General features: G+C 33.0%; 1 protein-coding gene across 34 annotated transcripts in view; it reads right to left on the bottom strand.

Moving 5' to 3' along the window:
* LOC106878639 (thrombospondin type-1 domain-containing protein 7A) overlaps positions 1-20,863 on the bottom strand; it is a 1,055,067-nt gene that overhangs the window by 511,514 nt on the left and 522,690 nt on the right. For all 34 annotated transcript variants that reach the window (XR_008265800.2, XR_016244537.1, XR_008265799.2 and 31 more), the window contains one exon: positions 13,512-13,645. The gene's annotated coding sequence lies outside the window, so the exon portion shown is untranslated. The remainder of the gene's footprint in view (positions 1-13,511; positions 13,646-20,863) is intronic.

The raw sequence follows: 20,863 nt of genomic DNA, 5'->3' as shown, positions 1-20,863 counted from the left end.
ATAAACCATGAATTCTTCATTTTTTCTTTCTTTTTGAAGTTTTGTTTATATTTATCTCTATTTGTATGTTATGTATGCAAGTGTGATTTATGTTTGAATTTTTCTCTCTGATATATTCTTAAACGAATACGTGTAGGTTTATTTTCCCTTCTTCTCTCGTGTATGTCTATTTTTATCCTTCCACTCGATTAAGTAATATCAATGATTTAAAAGAAGAAAAGAGAATTTTTTATTCTCCCCCCCCGACCCTCCTTTTTTTTTTTCCAATATCACAATTTGTTAGAAATGTTTTGATTCTGACCTAAGAATTTTCATGTTTGACAGAGAAAATGTAAGTCCTCTGTAAAATAATTCTAAAATGCATTTCACTAGCAATTGAGCTAGAATTTACATCTGTGTGTTTATGCAAGGTTGAAAATAACAGAAAAGAAAAGGTAAAAAAAAAAAAAAAAACAGAAACAAAACAAAACAACATTTGCTTGTAACAAAAAATTATTAAAAAAACGTTTTAAAAATGGATCGAAGACCAATAAATCAATGTTAAAAATGAAGGAAATGAAATCCAGTAATGTCTGGTTATTTTTTTTTATAATCATGTATTTTGGATATTTATCTGTTGTCAAACGGTTTATATTTTGTTTGTTGAACATTTAACGCACATGTTAATAAGAAAGAGTTGAGAAAATTGAGTAGGTGCAGTTGAGAAATTCTATTTCTCTTATTCTTTTTCCCTCTATCAAATTCCCATTTTCACTGTGATTATGAGTGGTGTTGCTCTATTTATCGCTATTGATGTTGGCATCAGGTTCATCAGTGCTGTTTGTTACACTCTATGCATGGCATCGTTACAATAAATGATGCAGTTATCACAAGATTGAATTGTTTTTATGGTCTCATATTTACTTCAGTGATTCACTAGGTTCAGTGACTTACTTGGTTCAAATGTCAGCCACATTGATCGTTCTTCTTTTTACTTTTATTTTTATTAGACATTGTTGATTAACCCTTTCGTTACCAACTCGACTGAAACCGGCTCTGGCTCTGTAGTACAAATGTCTTGCTTTCATAAGTTTTGAATTAAAATCTTCCACCAAACCTTCATCACAATTTATGTTCCTAACATTATTAGCTTAATGATAACTAAGTTATTTTACTAAATTCTTTATTATATTTAAAATTAATTGAAAGAAACACAGAGCATCTCAACAGAAATAGGGTAACAAAAGGGTTAAATTACATTTAAACATTTCTATTTAAAATACATCCTCCCCACCATCATACTCATCTTTATTACCACCACCACCACCACCACCATAGTTATTAACACCATCACCCCCTCTACAAGTAGTGATATGTTCTTAGATAGGTACAAAGTCTGCATTTTTGAAGTGAAAAAAATTAAATTTATGCAAAGTTCCTAATCCTTTTCAAGGGTTTATCAATAAAAGAAACTAAGGCTAGATTATGGGGCTTGTTCACTGGAACTAGTCTATATTTTCCAGATGTGACTAACGCAGAACTACAGTTGATAGCAACTCATTTTGTATAAATCCATTTTGTAGACTCAAATCATGCTGGGCTCAGCTTTAATCTATATTGGGTTTAACTTTAAACGATTATCTGGTTTAACATTAAATCCAAGAAGATTTTAACTTTACTTTTCATACATCCATACAGGATTCAGTCATACACCTCTGGAATCATTCCTCTCAGATTCACTTTCATCTTAATTATAAGGTATCATTATTATCAAGATTCGAATTTAATTTAATATTTTCACTCCCAATAAGTTATACGAACAGAATTTAGTTAATTGGAATGACTCAATGCAGATATACTCCAGTGTGTGTGTGTGTGTGCATGTGTGTGTGTGTGTGCATGCATGCATGTGAGAAAATCAGAGATACTCCTGCAGCTGTTCCCATGGGCTTCGTTCACTTTCTTTCCTTTAACATTCAGATCACTGGGCAGAAATTATACAGCACCTGTACGGCTTGGTTGGCTCTGTGAGGCTCTGTTTTAATTAGTCAGTTCATACTAGTTAATACCAGTGCTGAGTTAATTATTCACAAACGACTGAATAACGGCTGCACACCCTGGTCTGATAGCAGCCCAATAGAAAGCTATTGCCGACTGATTTACAGGTGAGTTCAAACACCTGCTCCTCCATGGTGTTCCAGGTGTATAGGCATGTTGTTTATACCCATTCTACCCTAAACATCAGAAGCTAAAACTGCTACAAGTGACCATCACCCATCAATAGAGCATAACGTTTTGCATGTTTACAAGTATCTCACATGCATATGTGTATGGAGTACACAATACAGATGTAGAGTACAGTACTTTTTTTAAGTTGAGCAGTGACATGCCTTATACACTCTAGAATAAGGGGCCACTGGAACAACTTCAATAATCTAGCTTCTCTCTCTCTCTTGCACTTACTACATATATATATATATATATATATATATATATATATATATATATATATATATATATACAAATTAAAAGGGTAAAGGATTATCAATTTATTAATTAATGAATCAATTAATAATTAATAATTTTTACCAAGCCCATCGGTATGAAAGCACCATTATTGGTGGAGAACTTATTCAAAAGTTCATATATTTATAAATATAATTAAGGGATCAGCAAAATATTTGCTTCACCATATACCGAAGTTCAGAAATAGCAGCTAAAAAGGCTGAGAATCTCACAGATAGCATCGTGAGTTACAAGTGATGCTATCTGTGAGATTCTCAGCTTTTTTAGCTGCTATTTCTGAACTTCGGTATATGGTGAAGCAAATATTTTGCTGATCCCTTAATTATATTTATAAATATATATATATATATATATATATATATATATATATATATATATACATATATACATATATATCTTTTTTTATGTTATACTTGTTTCAGTCATTAGACTGTGGCCATACTGGGGCACCACCTTGAAGAATTTTAGATGAACGAATCAACTCCCATACCTTTTCTTTTCTAAGCCTGGTACTTATTCTATCATTCTCTTTGGCTGAACTGCTAAGTTATGGGGATGTAAACCCATCAACACCAGTTGTCAAGCAGTGGTTGGGGAACAATCACACACACACACATATAGGTGCAGCTGTGTAGTAAGAAGCTTGCTTCCCAACCACATAGTTCCCGGTTCAGTCCTACTGCACGGCACTTTGGGCAAATGTCTTCTACTATAGCCTCAGGCTGACCAAAGCTTGTGAGGAGATTTGGTAGACAGAAATTGTCATATATAGCCTATCACATATATATATATATATATATGTGTATGTCTGTATTTGTCCCCCCACCACCTCACTTGACAACTGATGCTGGTGTGTTTACGCCCCCATAACCTAGCAGTTTGGCAAAAGAGACCAATGGAATAAGTACTAGGTTTACAAATAATAAGTTCTTGGTCGATTTCTTTGACTAGGACCTTTTAAGGCGGTGCTCTAGTATGGCCTCAGTCAGATGAATAAAAGAAAACACACACACACATATATATATATATATTTGGATGTAGTGATATACACAGAGAGGAAAACTTTATGTGACCATTGTACATAGGGAAAATTCGTGAATATATTTCACGATTATATTGTCCAATGGTTTTTAAATGCAGATGTATATAAAATTTTAATGAGAATTAAAAATCCAACCAAAAAATATAAGACAAACAGAAAGAAGAGGTCCATTTCTAACATGGCCATGTAATGCATAGGGCATGCTTCAATGACAACTGAATTTCAATATTTAAATGTTTTCCTTTTTCTATTTGGACAACAAGTTTCAATTCCCTCAACTATCTTGAAAAGACATGACACTGCGTTTGACCGGGGAATAAATTAAATTCAAAAAATGTCAAAACAACAACTTCGTTTCAATGAATTCAAAACTTACAAACAATGAATTGAAAGTGGAAATAGCTGTTTATAAAATCCCTTAAAACATTGCCATCTTCAATGTAATAAACACGTTTTTGATCTCTTTGCAAGAATGCTCATATTATCATTATTATTATTGTTATCATTATTGTTCTTGTTGCTGTTATTGTTGAAATTAATAATAATAGTGATAATAATAATATGAGATAGATGAATAAGTAATAATCATGTGAGGATTTGAAATAAATCAAATTTACCTTCTGGTTGATCTGTGCTTTAAATTATTTTCCTCACAAAAGCAAAAGAAATGTTTCCTTTGTAAATTTATAACCATTGATATCTTTTATCATCATCATCATCATCATCACCACCATTCTCATTGTCATCATCATCATCATTCTCATTGTTCTTATTGTTATCATCATCATCATCATCATCATTATTATTGCTGTTAATGTCAGTACCACTATCTTTGTCATTATTGTCATCGCCAACATCACCCCAAGCATTGTTACCACATCATCCTCATCATAATTATCATCACTGTCATCATCACCTCCCCACCCCCACCCCCACTCATTTGATTAATTTGACTTGTTTAAAAGTGATTCTCTTCTCTTTCTTCTCATATGCAAAGGACTTCTCCATAGCAGCAGTGTTTAGACTGATCGTCCATTGTGACCATCAACCATAGGCATCTTTGCTAACCAGACAGTTATCGAGATAAATGCATCAATGTTTCAATACACAGTTGGCATTAAATCTGTTTTGTTTTCATAACATATAATTCTTTCAGAACAACACAAATTGAACAAATCCCATTTGTTTGGTTCTGAGTTAATTGTATAAAGATTAAACGTCTGGCAAGAAGAGACAGAAAGTTCTGGTTCAAATACTTGCTATAGAGAGCCTTGTCTCGGAAACATTATCCACAAATGGAGGCAGACATGTGTAAATGGATCTATCTATCTATCTATCTATCTATCTATCTATCTATCTATCTGTCTGTCTGTCTGTCTGTATGTATATATATATATTTATGCGAGTATATATATATGTGTGGGTGTGTGTGTGTGTGTGTGTGTGTGTGTATGTATACATAAATATATGATTTATAGATGAGAATCAAGTACATATATATATGTGTATATATATATATTTATATATATATATATATTTATATGTTTGTGTGTGTGTACATATATATATATATATATATATATATTTATACATATGTGTGTATATGTGTTTATGTGTGTGTGTGTGTTTATGATGTGGCAGTTTTGAAGGGCAGAATGCAAAAATGAAAGTAAATACCTCATAGAAAGGAAATAAGTGGAAATGATGGAAATGGTAAATAAGAGGAGAAAAGAAGAGGAAAATTGGAAACTGATTCAATGAAAATAAAACCAAAAAAAAAAAAAACAGGGAAATCGTGAAGAATTAGAAAATGGTCTTGGATGGAAACTTGTTAATTTATTGTATTGTGTGTCTTCTTTGTATAGTTTTGCTTCTGTTTTGTTATCTTACCAAATTGGATGTGATTGTGAATGTCTAGTTATTTACATATATTATGGCTGTAATGAGTTTTTATGCGGATAGTGATGTTTCCTAAACAGTAACCACTTAATTTTGAAGTAAGAGAGATATATACACGTATATCATTTAATGTCAGAGTGTATAGACACGCACTGCTTATAGTTTCTTGCTCTGGTGACATGTGTCTAGGCAAGTTTTTATAACATGGCTTGTGTCTCCAAGAAATCTTCAGTCTCTAAGTGCATGGTCTACTGTGTTCTATTTGAAAATCTGGATACTGGTACAGGAGAAATCACAAGAAAATAATAAACTAGAAAAAGTCTTGGAATTTCTCATGCAACAGACCAAGTACCCAGAGAACTCAGAGGTATTGCATGTTAGTAGCTTGTATCTTTATACTATGTACATTAAATAATATTTGTCTCTCACTGAATGGAATACATTTTTGTTGATCTTAACTTCATGGAACAGTCAACTAGATATATATATATATATATATATATATATATATATATATAGTTGAAATTTACAGAAAAACAAAAGACGAAGACAGGTGTATAAACAACAAGCAGGTATATTAGTTTGACACTTGGGAAGGTGAGACAGTCTTTTACGTTTCGAGCCTGTGCTCTTCAACAGAAAGGAATACGAGGAAATAAACAGAGACAGAATAAAAAAAACTTGTGGATTTAGCGGTCAAACATATATATATATATATATATATATATATATATATATATATATATATATATATATTCCCAATTGTTTTAACATCTGCTTTTTGTTGCTGATGTGGGTCGGATGAGATTGATTGAGGCAGATTGTTAGAACTAACACAAAACACCAAGACAAGGAGAAACACACACACACACACACACACTTACACAGGCACATATATTTATATGCATGGACACAGCAAGCTTTTCTTCTTTTTTTTCCATTTCCATCATCCAAATTCACACATGAGGCTTTTGTTGCCATGGGTCTGTAGTTGAAGACACATGCACAAAATGACATGCAGTGTCACTGAATATAAAGCTATGTGTTTGTGAAGTAAATTTTGTAATTACAAACACATATCTATCCATCTATCTGACTAATTGTCTGTCTGTCTGTCTATCCATCTACCTCTCTGTCTGTCTGTCTCTCCATCCATCTATCTAACTGTGTTTGTCTATCTCTCCATCCATCTATCTGTCTGTCTACCTCTCCATCCATCTATCTGTCTGTCTACCTCTCCATCCATCTATCTATCTATCTACCTCTCCATCCATCTATCTATCTATCTATCTATCTATCTATCTTTCTATCTATCTGTCTATGATGATGATAACGATATGGATATATATGTATATATGTGTGTGTGTGTATATATATACTTCTGGGCATGTGCGCATACTCATGCAAATACGTAGCTAGGTACATTGAAACAGAATGAGACTTATGAACCCTGCTTAATGTGTAGCTGTGTAATTGAATTGTGTTTCAACTGATTGAAATGTAAATTGATATGAAATAGATCAGCAAATGATCCAATTCTTCGCTGTTGTGCATTCAAACCCAGTGGATTTTGATTTTGGATTTCAATTCTAAAAGATCAATAACATAAATTTGAATAGCAGAGTGGGTGCAATTCTATAATCAATAGCCTTATCAGAAAAATAAAATAAAACTAACAGAATGGTTTATCTTTTTATGTTTAAATCTCTGATGGAAACAGTATTTTTCTGTGAGTTTGTATGAAATCTGAGGGAACTGTAAATATATTATTGCATTCGTTCCATGAAAGAAAATATATTTGAATGTTTCAACAGCTACAATCTTGATGGAAAAAGAAGTCAGGGTGGGAGGCACTTGTTTTTTTTTTTATCCTTTTATTTTTCATTGTGATTATTCAAAATTAGAGCATTTTTAGAACATTCCTGATACCTAATCCTCTGGAATATCTCTCAACAATATTGTTTGGCTGATCGCAACCACAATGGTTTAAACAAAAGTAACTAAATTGCTAAAAAATATATTATATATATATATACACACACACGCACACACACACATATATATGTATGCATATAAAATATAATATAAAAAAGATGAAAAATAAAACATTCATTCCTCAATAAATCAATGAAAGAGGAATTTCAGAAATTTTACTCAACATATAAATCATTAGTGTTTGCTTCCAAACATTTACTTGGTTCTTTAGTAACATGACACAAGGAAAAATATATTGAAGTCATGGAATTTCTATTAGTATAATTTACAAGCATACACACACACACACACACACATATGCGTGCGCGCACACGCACATGTGCACACATAGACATTATTGTGTTTCGATGTTAAACCGCAGAGAAGAGATATAGCCAGCATATAGAGTACAGATAATCCTGATTGGATTACATAATATCCAGAGGGATATTTACCACACCTAAAACTGTCAAATGCTAATCTATCTTTTATACAAAAAAAAAACATGTCAATCAAAGCTGTAACTCTTAGAAAAACTCAGGATGTTTGTGTTGGTTTTGTTTCAGGTCTTTTTTCCTTTCTTACTTTTTTTCTTTTTAGTGTGTATGTGTGTGTGTGTGTGTGTGTATGTGACAGAGTGCTATAAAGAAATGGTTGTAGCCTTGAAGATTTATGAGTTGAAAAATACACGTTCTGCATTCCACACCTCACTGTCTTGAAAGAAAGAAAGAAAGAAAGAAAGAAAGAAAGGAAGGAAGGAAGGAAGAAAGTAAGAAAGAGGGGAGAGAGAGCAGGAGAAAGGGAGTGAGAGAGTGAGCAGGAGAAACAGAGGGATATATATATATATATATATATATATATATATATATATATATATATTATATATATATATATAGAGAGAGAGAGAGAGAGAGAGTGAAGAGCTGGTGATTTAAAGAGTAACAAACAAACAATCTCTCAAAGGAAAATTTTGATGAGAAATGAAATGGGTGAAATATTTAGTATAAAGTATTTCAAGATGGGGAAGACTATAACATTGAAAAATAAATGAATGAATAAATAAATTGACCAAAGAGAAATAAGAAACTGCAAAAACAGGGAGTGCGTTTGTTTAAGATGTTGACCTGAAATTTGAGTGAATTCAATGTTGAAATTTAATGTTTTGGAAAAATAAAAATTATGGAAGGGATCGGCTTCTTAGCTGTGAAATTGTGAAGATGCATGTTGCATCTGTTGTGTGTATTGAACTGTAAAGTAGGGGCTATTAATTTTTGAGGTCAGTCATGCTGTGTGTCTTAAGTGTACTGAGCTGTAAAGTAGTGGTTTGTGATGTGGTGGTTCTCATTTGTAGTGGTCCATGACGTGGATGTTATTATACATAGCATTTTGTCATCACACATCTTTTGATATAAATACTGGGCTGTGGTCATTAAAGTTTACATCTCATCTCTGTTATGATGATGATGATTGAAAAGTTACTGAGAATATCAGCTGGAAAAATGGCAAAAAAAAATTAAATGAGTGACTGTGTGGTAAGTAGCTTCTTTACCAACCACATGGTTCCGAGTTCAGTCCCACTTTGGGCAAGTGTTTTTATCATAGCCTCAGGCCGACCAAAGCCTTTTGAGTGGATTTGGTAGATGGAAACTCAAAGAAGCCCATCATATATATGTGTGTGTGTGTGTGTCTGTGTCAGTACTCCACCGTTTGACAACTGGTGTTGATGTGTTTATGTCCCTGTCACTTTGTGGTTCAGCAAAAGTGACCAATAGAATAAGTACCAGGCCTAAGAAGAGAGAAAGTCCTGGGGTCAATTCATTTGACTGAAATACTTCAAAGCTGTGTCCCAGCATGGCCACAGTCTAATGACTGAAACATGTAAAAGATAAAAAATAAAAGTGTAAGGTGTGTTAATGCAGGAAACAAATTAAACCGAAATATGTTGAATCTCATAGAAAAACAAAGCACAAACGATGCTATAGATTACAATCCCACTTTTTCATTCTTCCATAATACTAATTAGTGAGATGACTGATCTTTTTCCATTTATTTACTTTTCATGTATCAGTATTTTAGCTCTCGTTATTGACATGGAAAAAAAAAGTAGTTTCAGGTAAAAACAATGTGTATCTATTTCATTACATTTCCAGATAGTGTCTACATCGGGCATACAGACACAGATACATACATATATAATATATTATATAATATATATACATATATATATATATATATATATATATATATATATATATATATATATATATATATATATATATATATATATACCTGTGTCTGTATGCATATATATATATGTATACACACACACACACACATGTAGGCTCACACACACACACACACACATATATGCATGCATGCATACATGTCTTTGCTAAATTAACTTTGTTTCTTCCCCTGACCTTATTATTTTAGTATAATGATATCTTCACTTTTATGACATTAAGTAAATTGGATTTTGCTAAAGGAAGGTATTGTCAATCAATGAAAGTGACAATTAACACATTAGTGCACGTTCATTAATCACATTTTGGATTAGTCAAATTATCTTAAGTTTAGAATATCTCATAAAAGGAGAAAGAAAAAAAAAAAGTCTTCAAATAATGAATGCTAAAGTAATTACTACACAGAGAAATAGGTGTAAAACTGCTAAAATATGATAATTTTAATTTAGGTTAAATTCTTCAACAATTTAATTGTGTCCCCTAAAGACATAATTCTTGCTGAAGTGTTGCAAAAGGAAGCAAAGCAAGCAGGGAGGTCAATGAGACACATGTTTGCTTTACTCTTGTCTCTGAAACTACAAACAGTTTTGTTTAATACACTCACTGTAGCTACTATTACATAAAATATTGCCTACGCTCTGGCTTGTTCTTGATTTCAATAAAATAAGCATTGGTGTGTATGTGTGTATGTATGTATATATATATATATATATATATATATATATATATATATATATATTGACACATATGCACACACATTTATATATACATAGATATATATTGACACACACATATATACACACACATATATATATATATTTTGTATATGTCTAGATAAATTATTACAAACATGTATATAGAGAGAGAAAGGCATGTATATATATATATATCATCATCATCATCGTTTAACGTCTGCTTTCCATGCTAGCATGGGTTGGACGATTTGACTGAGGACTGGTGAAATTGGATGGCAACACCAGGTTCCAATCTAATTTGGCAGAGTTTCTACAGCTGGATGCCCTTCCTAACGCCAACCACTCAGAGAGTGTAGTGGGTGCTTTTACGTGTCACTCACACGAAAACGGCCATGCTCGAAATGGTGTCTTTTATGTGCCACCTGCACAAGCCAGGCCAGGGGCACTGGCAACGATCTCGCTCGAAAATCCTACGGGAGCCAGTCAGGCGGTACTGGCAATGGCCACGCTCAAAATGGTGCATCTCATGTGCCACCCGCACAAGAGCCAGTCCAGGGGCACTGGCAACGATCTTACTTGGCTTGCCGGGTCTTCTCACGCACAGCACATATACATACATACATGCATACACATATGGGCCTACCCACTCTTTCCACCTAGCAAATTCACTCAAAAAGTATTTATCATCCTGGGGCTGTTATAGAAGACACTTGAAGTGCTGCAAAGTGAGTTTGAACTTCAAGCCAAATGGTTGCAAAGTAACCGCACTGTTATTCCTGCACCAATATTTTTTTTTTTAACTACAGACCAAAATTTTTTGCCATCAGAGAATTCCAAATTCAATTATGTTTCTTTTTTCTTTTCATTTTTGCTTTCTTGAAGTTTCAAAAGCTCTTATTGTGTGATTACATTAACAGACAGATTACATTAATAGATTTGATAGCAACGGTGTTGAGGTGTTGCGTCCATAAATGGTAGCAAGTTGTTGTCGGTGTTGTTTACACCCAGGCATGTCACAACTGAGCATGCTTATGACTATGACCACCAAATGCATTTCAGCAATGACCACTGTCCTTCCATACTTCAGAGACTACACTGTCCAATGTGTCCTTCTTTAGTTATATACTGTAGCAGTAGAGGGATTTTTTTGTTATTTCTAGCAGGTTGAATGACTGTTCTAGAGAATCCCTTATTGGCTCATCTCGTTATCAGATTAATGCCTCTTTAAAAAATCTATTTTGTTTGTTTTTTCTTTGTTGTGCTCATTTTATTACTAATTGCCTGTGTTAACGAACAAACTCTGTTTAAATAATGGTACAAGAAATATATTAATGAGGGGAATGAATCTCAGGTGTTCAAATGAAAATTAAATTATAAACCAAATATTTTGGTGGAATCAGTCTTCAAAGCACGGTCATATTAAATTCTGCAAATTGCAAGGGAAAATTCCAGAGGTTTTAATAATGATGTGAACTGAACTCGGTGATGCCTCCAAACTCCATTGATGGCACACACAGAATCTTTCCTCAAATTCTTATCACCCGTGTGTTCCACAAGATCCTCCTCTCAACACAACGGTCCCCTCATCAGCATTCTTTCAGTCACTTGTACTTAGGCTTCTCATAAAGGCAAACATTGTGGAGGTCCATGGAATAGTGGTTAGAGTGTTGAACTCATGATCATAAGATTGTGGTTTCGATTCCTAGACTGGGTGATGTTTTGTGTTCTTGAGTAAAACACTTCATGTTATTCCAGTCCACCCAGCTCATAAAAAAAATGAGTAATCCTTCAACGGACTGGTGTCTCATCCAGGGAGGAATATTTATGCACCAGAGACACCATGAAACTGGTCCCATGCTCCTTACAGAAGAATGTGAACTAACCATCCAGTGGATGATGCCTGCTCATATCTCACCAACCTTCACAAATTTTTCACATTCAGCATCCATATCACATTTAAATATTCATCATATAAACTATTGTTATTTTGTTTTTTTGTTTTTTTATTATCATTCATGGAAACAGAAATTCTTTCATCTCTTTCTTACTTAACATCTCCCCCCCCCATCCAATCACCTCCCACATATCAACAATTCTCGACTGAATCCCCTTAACCATCAAACTATTCCAGGGACTACATTTCACAAGAGCTTCCATCTCCTGATTAATTCCTACCAAATTCACCTCAATCTGTTTTGATGCTAATCATCCAGAAACCGCCTCTGAATGCATCAAATTTCCTGTTGTCAAGAGTCTACATTTGATACATTCTGTTGTAATATTATGTCAGACTATTTTGGTAAAGTTCTGCTCTGAACACCAGTTTGATATAGAAATATATTTCACTAAATCTTAAAAATTTTTTTGATAATTTCAAAAATTAATTAAAAGACATGAATCAATAAATATTCTTTTCCATTCTAGGCACAAGGCTTGAAATTTTGGGGGAGGGGGCAGTCGATTAGATCGACCCCAGTACACAACTGGTACTTAATTCATCAACTCCGAAAGGATGAAAGGCAAAGTCGACCTCAGCAGAATTTGAAATCAGACGAAATACCGCTAAGTCTTTCGCCCGGCATGCTAACGTTTTTGCCAGCTCATAACCTTTATGAATCAATAAATATTGTTAGAAACACGGTCATGAAGTGGATAAGGTCAATGACTATAGATATGAAAGTGATGTTGATGGATTCTTTAGAATTTTAGTTCTCTGAGAAGAGGAACCGTTGTCAGACAGGTGCCATAAAGGCAAATACATGCAACAAGAAAAAGAATGTAATTAAAACACAGACCCTCCCAAAATTAACTTTTGTAATGTGTGTAAATATAGTTGATATGGCTGTAGGGTTATTACATTCTCCGACTCTAAAAAAAATTTACAAAACAGATAACAATCTTTAGAATTTTGAATTTCCTTAGAAGAAATCCTGACTGTTAGTTCATCTGAGCCAAAGGTTTGAAGTTATTTTAGCAACAAACTTCCATGTCAAATTGATTAGCTGCAAATTTGGAGGAATTTCAGATATAAAAAAGATAACAGAAACAGAAAGAAATGAGAAAATTAAAAAGAAAAAGAAAAGAAAAGAAAAGAATGAGAAACAGTAGAAGTTGATTAGAAATCAGAGTGTAAGAAGATAATATCAAACTTACTTGGTTCGTGCAGGTGATGTGCACAAAAGTAGCTTTTCTAAGTCTGTACGTCATTGCTTCTGAAAAGTTCATTGTAAAGGCAAGTGGCTCATAATTGCTATATCACTGAAGCCCTCGCTTGCTCCATCACCGATCTGATAAAACAGAAAATAAATGAGATTTAAGTAAAAATGAAATGATGGAGGCATGATAGGGAAGATTGCAATAAATACTGACATTGAAATTATTAAAATGGAGTGCATTTTCCTTCCACACATTTCTATATATATATTTAAATATGTATGTGAGTGTACTACTTTAGAAATAACTATATATTTATAGTTGCTATATACACACCTATACAAATATACACACACATTTGTATGAGATATATTTCCAATTCATCATTATATGTCTGTATGTGTGTACAGTTGAAATATATCACTCAGTTGGGAAATCTTGTTAATTTGAAAATATATTTTAATGAAACAAACCCAATACAGAAATGAGGTGACTTACACTTTAAAACTGCCTTCACATGAAATTGTTCCATTGAACAATTCTTTGCACTGTATGACGGCAAATAGTGGAGGGGAAAAAATACAGTGATCCTACAACCTTAAAATATATTCATCTCTAAATTATATTATTAGGACCAAAAGTAAAATGTGATGACTATATACACACGCAAACACACCCACACACACATGCATATTATCTCTCACTCATTCTTTCTCACTATATACATACATATACATATATATATATATATATATATATATATATATATATATATATATATATATATATATAAAATTATAAATAATGAAGGAGAAAATTAGTTGAATCCATATATTGTGACTTAAATATATCATCATCATCATCATTTAACATCCATTTTTCATGCTGTAATGGGCTGGACAGTTTGGCAGGAGCTGTCCAAACTCCAATTTGTTGTGGCTAGATGCCCTTCCTAACGCCATATATATATATATAGGCACAAGCATGGCTGTGTTGTAGGAAGCTTGCTTCTCAACCACATGGTTCCGGGTTCAGTCCTGTGGTACCTTAGGCAAGTGTCTTCTACTATAGCCTCAGGTTGACCAAAATTCCTTGTGAGTGGATTTGATAGACAGAAACTGAAAGAAGCCCATTGTGTATATATATATATATATATGTCTTTGTGTCTGTGTTTGTCCCTCATCGATCACTTGACAACTGGTGTTAGTGTGTTTACATCCCCATAACTTAGCAGTTCGGCAAAAGAGGCCGATAGTATACTAGACTTATAAAGAATAAGTCCTAGGGTTGATTAATTCGACTAAAGGCAGTGCTCCAGCATGACCACAGCCAAATTACTGAAGCAAGTAAAATAATAAAATAATATAGTTATGTATGTATGTATGTATGTATACATGAACAAACATGCATATATAGATAGATCATGATAATGCACTGTATTCACACTCAGAGACTTCTAAACTGCATACTGTGTGCATATTAATTGGTATAACATAGTTTTAACATTCCGCTTACAATGGTTTAAACCCCTCCCTCCTTACCTCCCTATAAACAGCTAAAGTTCTCTGCAGTGTTACTGGAAGCTGTTCTTTAGATAAGTTATTTCATTGAGGTAAAATTGCTATATTTTTGATATCAACACAAAAAAAAGCTGGAAAATAATGTCAAGTGATTGGGTTCCTATCTGGGAGGAAATAGAATCTTGATTACATAGTAAAGTACAGCTTAGAAAATTAATATTTAAGGAATTCCATTGGGAAGAGATAGCCATCGGGGTGCGTACTTTGTTTAGTTTGAAAATATTTTATAACAACAGTGAAGTGTAATAGAATTTTGGTAGAAAATATTGCAAAATATGTCTGTGTATGTGACAACAGAACACGAATGTGTATTCCATCTGTATTGGAATCTTGACCACATTTACACTGTACAGTGCATTATGAAGTTGAAAAAAAGCAAAAGGTCTCCTCAGGGCATCATTGACTATTATATACACACACACACACATATGAGCAAAGACACACCTAACACACATATAAACATACATACCACACATGTGTAAGACCAATTCTTAGAAAGACTCAAAGCAAACCTTGAGGAGAGAGGGCAATTATTGAGAAGGTCATAAATAGTGATGAAAGGACTTTGACTGATAAACAACTGATTAATTGCTTAACCAACAAATTATACGAATGTTCATTAAATTAGTTGGTTAAATATTTAACCAATTATCTAACAATAAAGAAGTGATGCTTAATTAGTGCATGTGTTGTTATTATAATGACTCAACCAAAACACAACAAGGTGTATATATATGTAGACACACACACATATAGTGTAACAAGTTTATATACACCAGTATAAACTTCCACCAATTTGCAGAAAGGAAACATTTTCCAGAACTTGTTGGATAATGGATGCAAAGTTTCACAAAATTACCCAAAGACAATAAAATGAATTTGTAGGTTTCTATTTTGATCATAAACTTATTTAACCCTGGGACATATCTAATGAACTGATCAACTAATAGTGACTATCCTTTCTATTTTGTTTACCTGTTTATCTATTTCTTTAATTATTTATTAATTATTGACTGTGCAGTTTACCTGACGTCATCCAATCTTTTTTTATTTTTGTAAGGCATTATCTATGAAAGATTTGTCTGCTATTTCTAGCAAGTTCAATAACCTTTCCTCTTGTTGGCTCTTATCTCTTATTGGCTCACTTACGAAGTTAATTCAAAAGATGGTTCACAGAACAAATAACCCAAGTGAAAAAACATCTACATCTCTTTCTCTCCTGGCAAATTTGAATTGATTTGGATTGCGATGTCCAATAGCCAGTATATGGAATCTCTTTGATTGGTGATGAAGAGAAATCCAGAGAGACCATTTTCGCAAAGAGAAGTTATTCCAGTGTAGTCAAGAACAACAATGAAACTACTTGGCATGTTAACAGCAAGCCACAAGCAACAGTTTTTATGGCGTTCAGCCATTTATCCAGGGTTCCATAAATAAAGCTATTTTGTTGGAATAAATCTGCTGTAATGGGGTTTCCCTTCTAACAGTGAAAGTGAATCAAGTGTGAATTCCTCTCTGGATGTGATTTGCTTCTTTAAGGAAGCAATGTTTAAATTTGAGGAGACTTTTAAACCCTCCCAGCACACATTTGTAGCTTTCCCATATGTTACCTCATAGCATTTCGATGATTATTAGATAACTCTAAGCTGAATGGTTATTTCGTATTTATTGCCATGCCTTTCTATATATTTTTATAAAAATCATTATATGATATATATATAAATGTGTCTATACATATACACATATATGGATGTACATCTATGCATATATATATATATATATATATATATATATATATATATATATATATATATATACACGTATATATATTTATATATATATATATACACATATATATGGGTCTACATACATATATATATAGACTCAAATATATATGTATGTATGTATACATACATATGCATGTATATATACTTATATGTATGTAAATATACATACATATGCATGTATATATACTTATATGTATGTAAATATACATACATATGCATGTATATATACTTATATGTATGTAAATATACATATATATATATATATATATATATATATATATATATATATATATATATATATATATATATATATATATATATATATATATATATATATATATATATATATATAAAAGCAATTTATTCAGAAAGAACTGTTGAGGTGGGCAGGGGAAGGATATCTTTAGGAGTGGGTATGTAATTTTGTTTACTTTATATACACTGACATCAACACACACACATTCACAAGTTTGCATACTTTGTCAATTGCATGTTTTATTAATGATTAAATGATAACAAAATAAAAAGAAAAGAATAGAAATATCAGAATGCAAATGAAAAAAATAAAGAAAGAAAAGCATTGAAAGAAATTCCAAATCACAATTATGAAGCTACTTCTAAAATCTCTCTAAGAGATAAACACAGTAGTTGTACAAGCAAGAAATGTTCATAGCCACTTCAGTATGACTATTCCGTTTGAATGGACTTTACTTCTATTTTTTAATCCCAAGAGGACATCTCCTCAAGCTGGGTAACAATGCATACCTGCATCTGTTATACTGCAAGCAGGGGAGTTAAACGCCTACCATCTCCCAGTGATGGGACTAGCATACCACTCTGGTTTTGGGATATTTTTGCTTCTCTTCAGTACTGGACACCTCACCCACTAGAGATGCCAGTAGCTCATTTTATCTCTTCTTGAATGGGTAAAATGACACTGAAACTTATGTAGTATTATCCAGCCTGCAATTGCTCTCAGTTATTTCATGTTATCACTGATTGAGTCACACACTGGCAAAACAGTTTGGCACAATTTGAAATGATTGGTTTGTCTTTTGAATTTTTTTTTTTTTTCCAGACAAATATTGATCTAAGAAACCGATAGATTCTCAATTTTTCAGGTAGTTACACTTTAGACATTTTAGAAGACTCTTTGTTTTTTTTTTTTGTTTTGCTATCTTTTCATTACATCATCTTTTCTCTTCATGTCTCTACCCTGCCTTCCTCTCTCCTTCTTCTTTTCTTCCTTTCCTACAGAAATAAATTAGAGATGAACCAAATGCAAATCGTATTTCATTAAAATTACTTAAAGGAAATGATTTTGAAATATTGATCTGATAAAAGTCATCTTTCTCAGAATGGTATCTTTTGTCCAAATTCTACTCAACTTTCTTTGAAAAATTAACTAACTTCATAATTGCGATTTAGAATTTCTTTCAATGCTTTTCTTTCTTTCTTTATTTTTTCATTTGTTTGTTTATATTGTTCTTTTCTTTTCTTTTTATTTTGTTATCATTTAATCATTAATAAAACATGCAATTTACAATGTATACAAACATGTGAATGTGTGAGTGTGTTTATGCAAGTGTATATGAAGTAAACAAAATTACATCCCCACCCCTAAACATATCCTGCCCCCTGCCCACCCCAACAGTTCTTATCAATGAATAAATTGGAAAGAACAATGCCTAACAGCAAGAAATTGCCAGGGGCTGTCTCCGCTAGACACAACCTGTCATCTGGCATTGTGGGAAGGAATTGGGGCTTAGTGTGGAGGAATATTGAAAGAAATTCCAATTATGGTAATTAAAATTAGTCTTAGGAATGGTTTAAACCAGAGGTTCCCACCTTTTTCACTACCAAGGACCCCGTTTTATTTAAATGAGTTTTCCCACAGACCCCTTTTAATATGCTTATCATTATGTGTATATATATATATATATAGAGAGAGAGAGAGGGAGAATTCCCCAAAAAACAACAGACGAAGACAGGTGGTGTTGAAAACAAATAGATGTATTAGTATAACGCTCAGGAATTGAGAAAGTTTTTAATGTTTTGTGCCTACGCTCTTCTACAGAAAGAACAAGGAGAGAAACAAGGAGACGGACCCTCAATCCTACCTTTGCAGACCACCAGGGTCCCAGGCCAGGAACCACTGAATTAAACCTTCAGCATTCAGATTATTCTATCAAATGTAATTCTTATTTCATTGTTTTGAATTAATCATGCATCATCTCATAGCTTTGAGATTTCAATAATGTGATTATTACCTCTGCCTGAGTCAAGGCAGAGGTATTGTTTTCAGTTGTGTTTGTTTGTCCATGGACAAGATGTCTCAAGAACCACTGGATGGATTCAGATGAAACTTTCAGAGATGTTTGGCCTTGTGACTGGCACAAGCTGATTAGATTTTGGGCTTGATCTGGTACCGGACAAGGATTCTGGATTATTTTTCCAGTTTTTTTACTTAATTTTTGAGAACGGTTGGGTTCATTTTTAATATTCTCGTTTGTGGGAGCAGTTGAGTTTATTTCAGATATTCACATTTAAAAAAAATCATCTCTGGCTCACTGTTGAGAGAACATTGATGTTGCCTTGTCGGAGGTTTGTGCTCTCTGAGTTTATATTTAGAATGACATTGTTGGGTAGGTGAGAGAGGCTGAATCTGGCCAGTTTGAATGTAGAAAAAGGTAGATTTTAGCCAGATTAAATACTAAAGGGTTAAGAATTTTCTGCCTGTTTTACAATCAAATCAATTAAAGGATACTTCACAAAAGTATTTCAATTCTAAAACATAAGAATAAATTTAATTTGAAACGGTAGTTACATATCAGCTTCCCTTCCGAGGTTTTTTGGGGGTAAACCTCTCCCTGCCTCCACCACCATGCCTTGAAGTATGATATTTTAGTGTATCGGACCTGGCATGGGATGATGACAGTTCTTTATCAACTTTCGGCTTGTCACTGATGTCTCAGGCTGTGCAAATATTTTAGGTGTGGATTGGTTGTCCTAGTTGTCTCCTTTGGACATACAGCACAAAGCATGAATATATAATTAAAATGTATGTGTGTGTATGTCTGTGCACATATCTATGTACATATATGTGTGTGTGTACATATATATATATATATATATATATATATATATATATATAGATATATATATATATACACACACATATATATACATATATATACACCACACATATATATACATTATATATATATCACTCTATATAGATATGTGTGTGTGTAATTTTATCTCCTTTTCTATGCCATCTTGGGTCTGATGATTTTCTTTGAAGTAATTATTTCTACAGTTCTTCCTTACCATTAACCACAAAGCCTCTGTGATTAAGAATAGAAACTTTCTTTAGTCAGCCAGGCAAACTGAGGCAATTAGTAGTGTTATGTACCTTGTCCAGCAAGCACAAACTCATTAGCTGTAGTGGTGGTCAGTTAAGTCCACAACCTTAACTTAACTCCCTCCCTCCCCCTCTTTCTCTCTCCTTTCTACAAACCCTCTCTCACAAAGATATTTCTATCTCTGTGTCTGGAGCAGATCCCCAAAAGTAATAAATTTAATAATTATTCCAAACATAACCTTAACGAGTAAAGCAAATATATGTAATTTGGCAGGGAGAGGTCACAGAAATAATGGAGTAATTACTCTCTTCTTTATTTCTATCGGGAGATTTGTTTTGTTTTTTGTTGTTGTTTTTTGTCTTCCAGAAAATTTTCTAGTTTACAAGATTCCTTCTTTGCATGTGAACATCTATCGAAGTGTGCATATGTATGTGTGGATATGTGTACACATATCTTTTGAGGTGTGCACACACGTGTGTGTGTGGTTGTGTGTGTGTGCATGTGGATTTCTTCTTGTTTTCTTTATGAGGAGCCAGCAGAGTAACTGTTGCAACAGCAACATATTTGTGAAGATATAAATATCCAAAAACGCAGGGGAAACCAATATGAAAACTGTTATA

Source organism: Octopus bimaculoides, chromosome 16, assembly GCF_046866305.1.
Source record: "Octopus bimaculoides isolate indiv1 chromosome 16, ASM4686630v1, whole genome shotgun sequence".
Lineage (NCBI taxonomy): Eukaryota > Metazoa > Mollusca > Cephalopoda > Octopoda > Octopodidae > Octopus > Octopus bimaculoides.
This window is presented reverse-complemented; position numbering and strand designations above follow the sequence as displayed.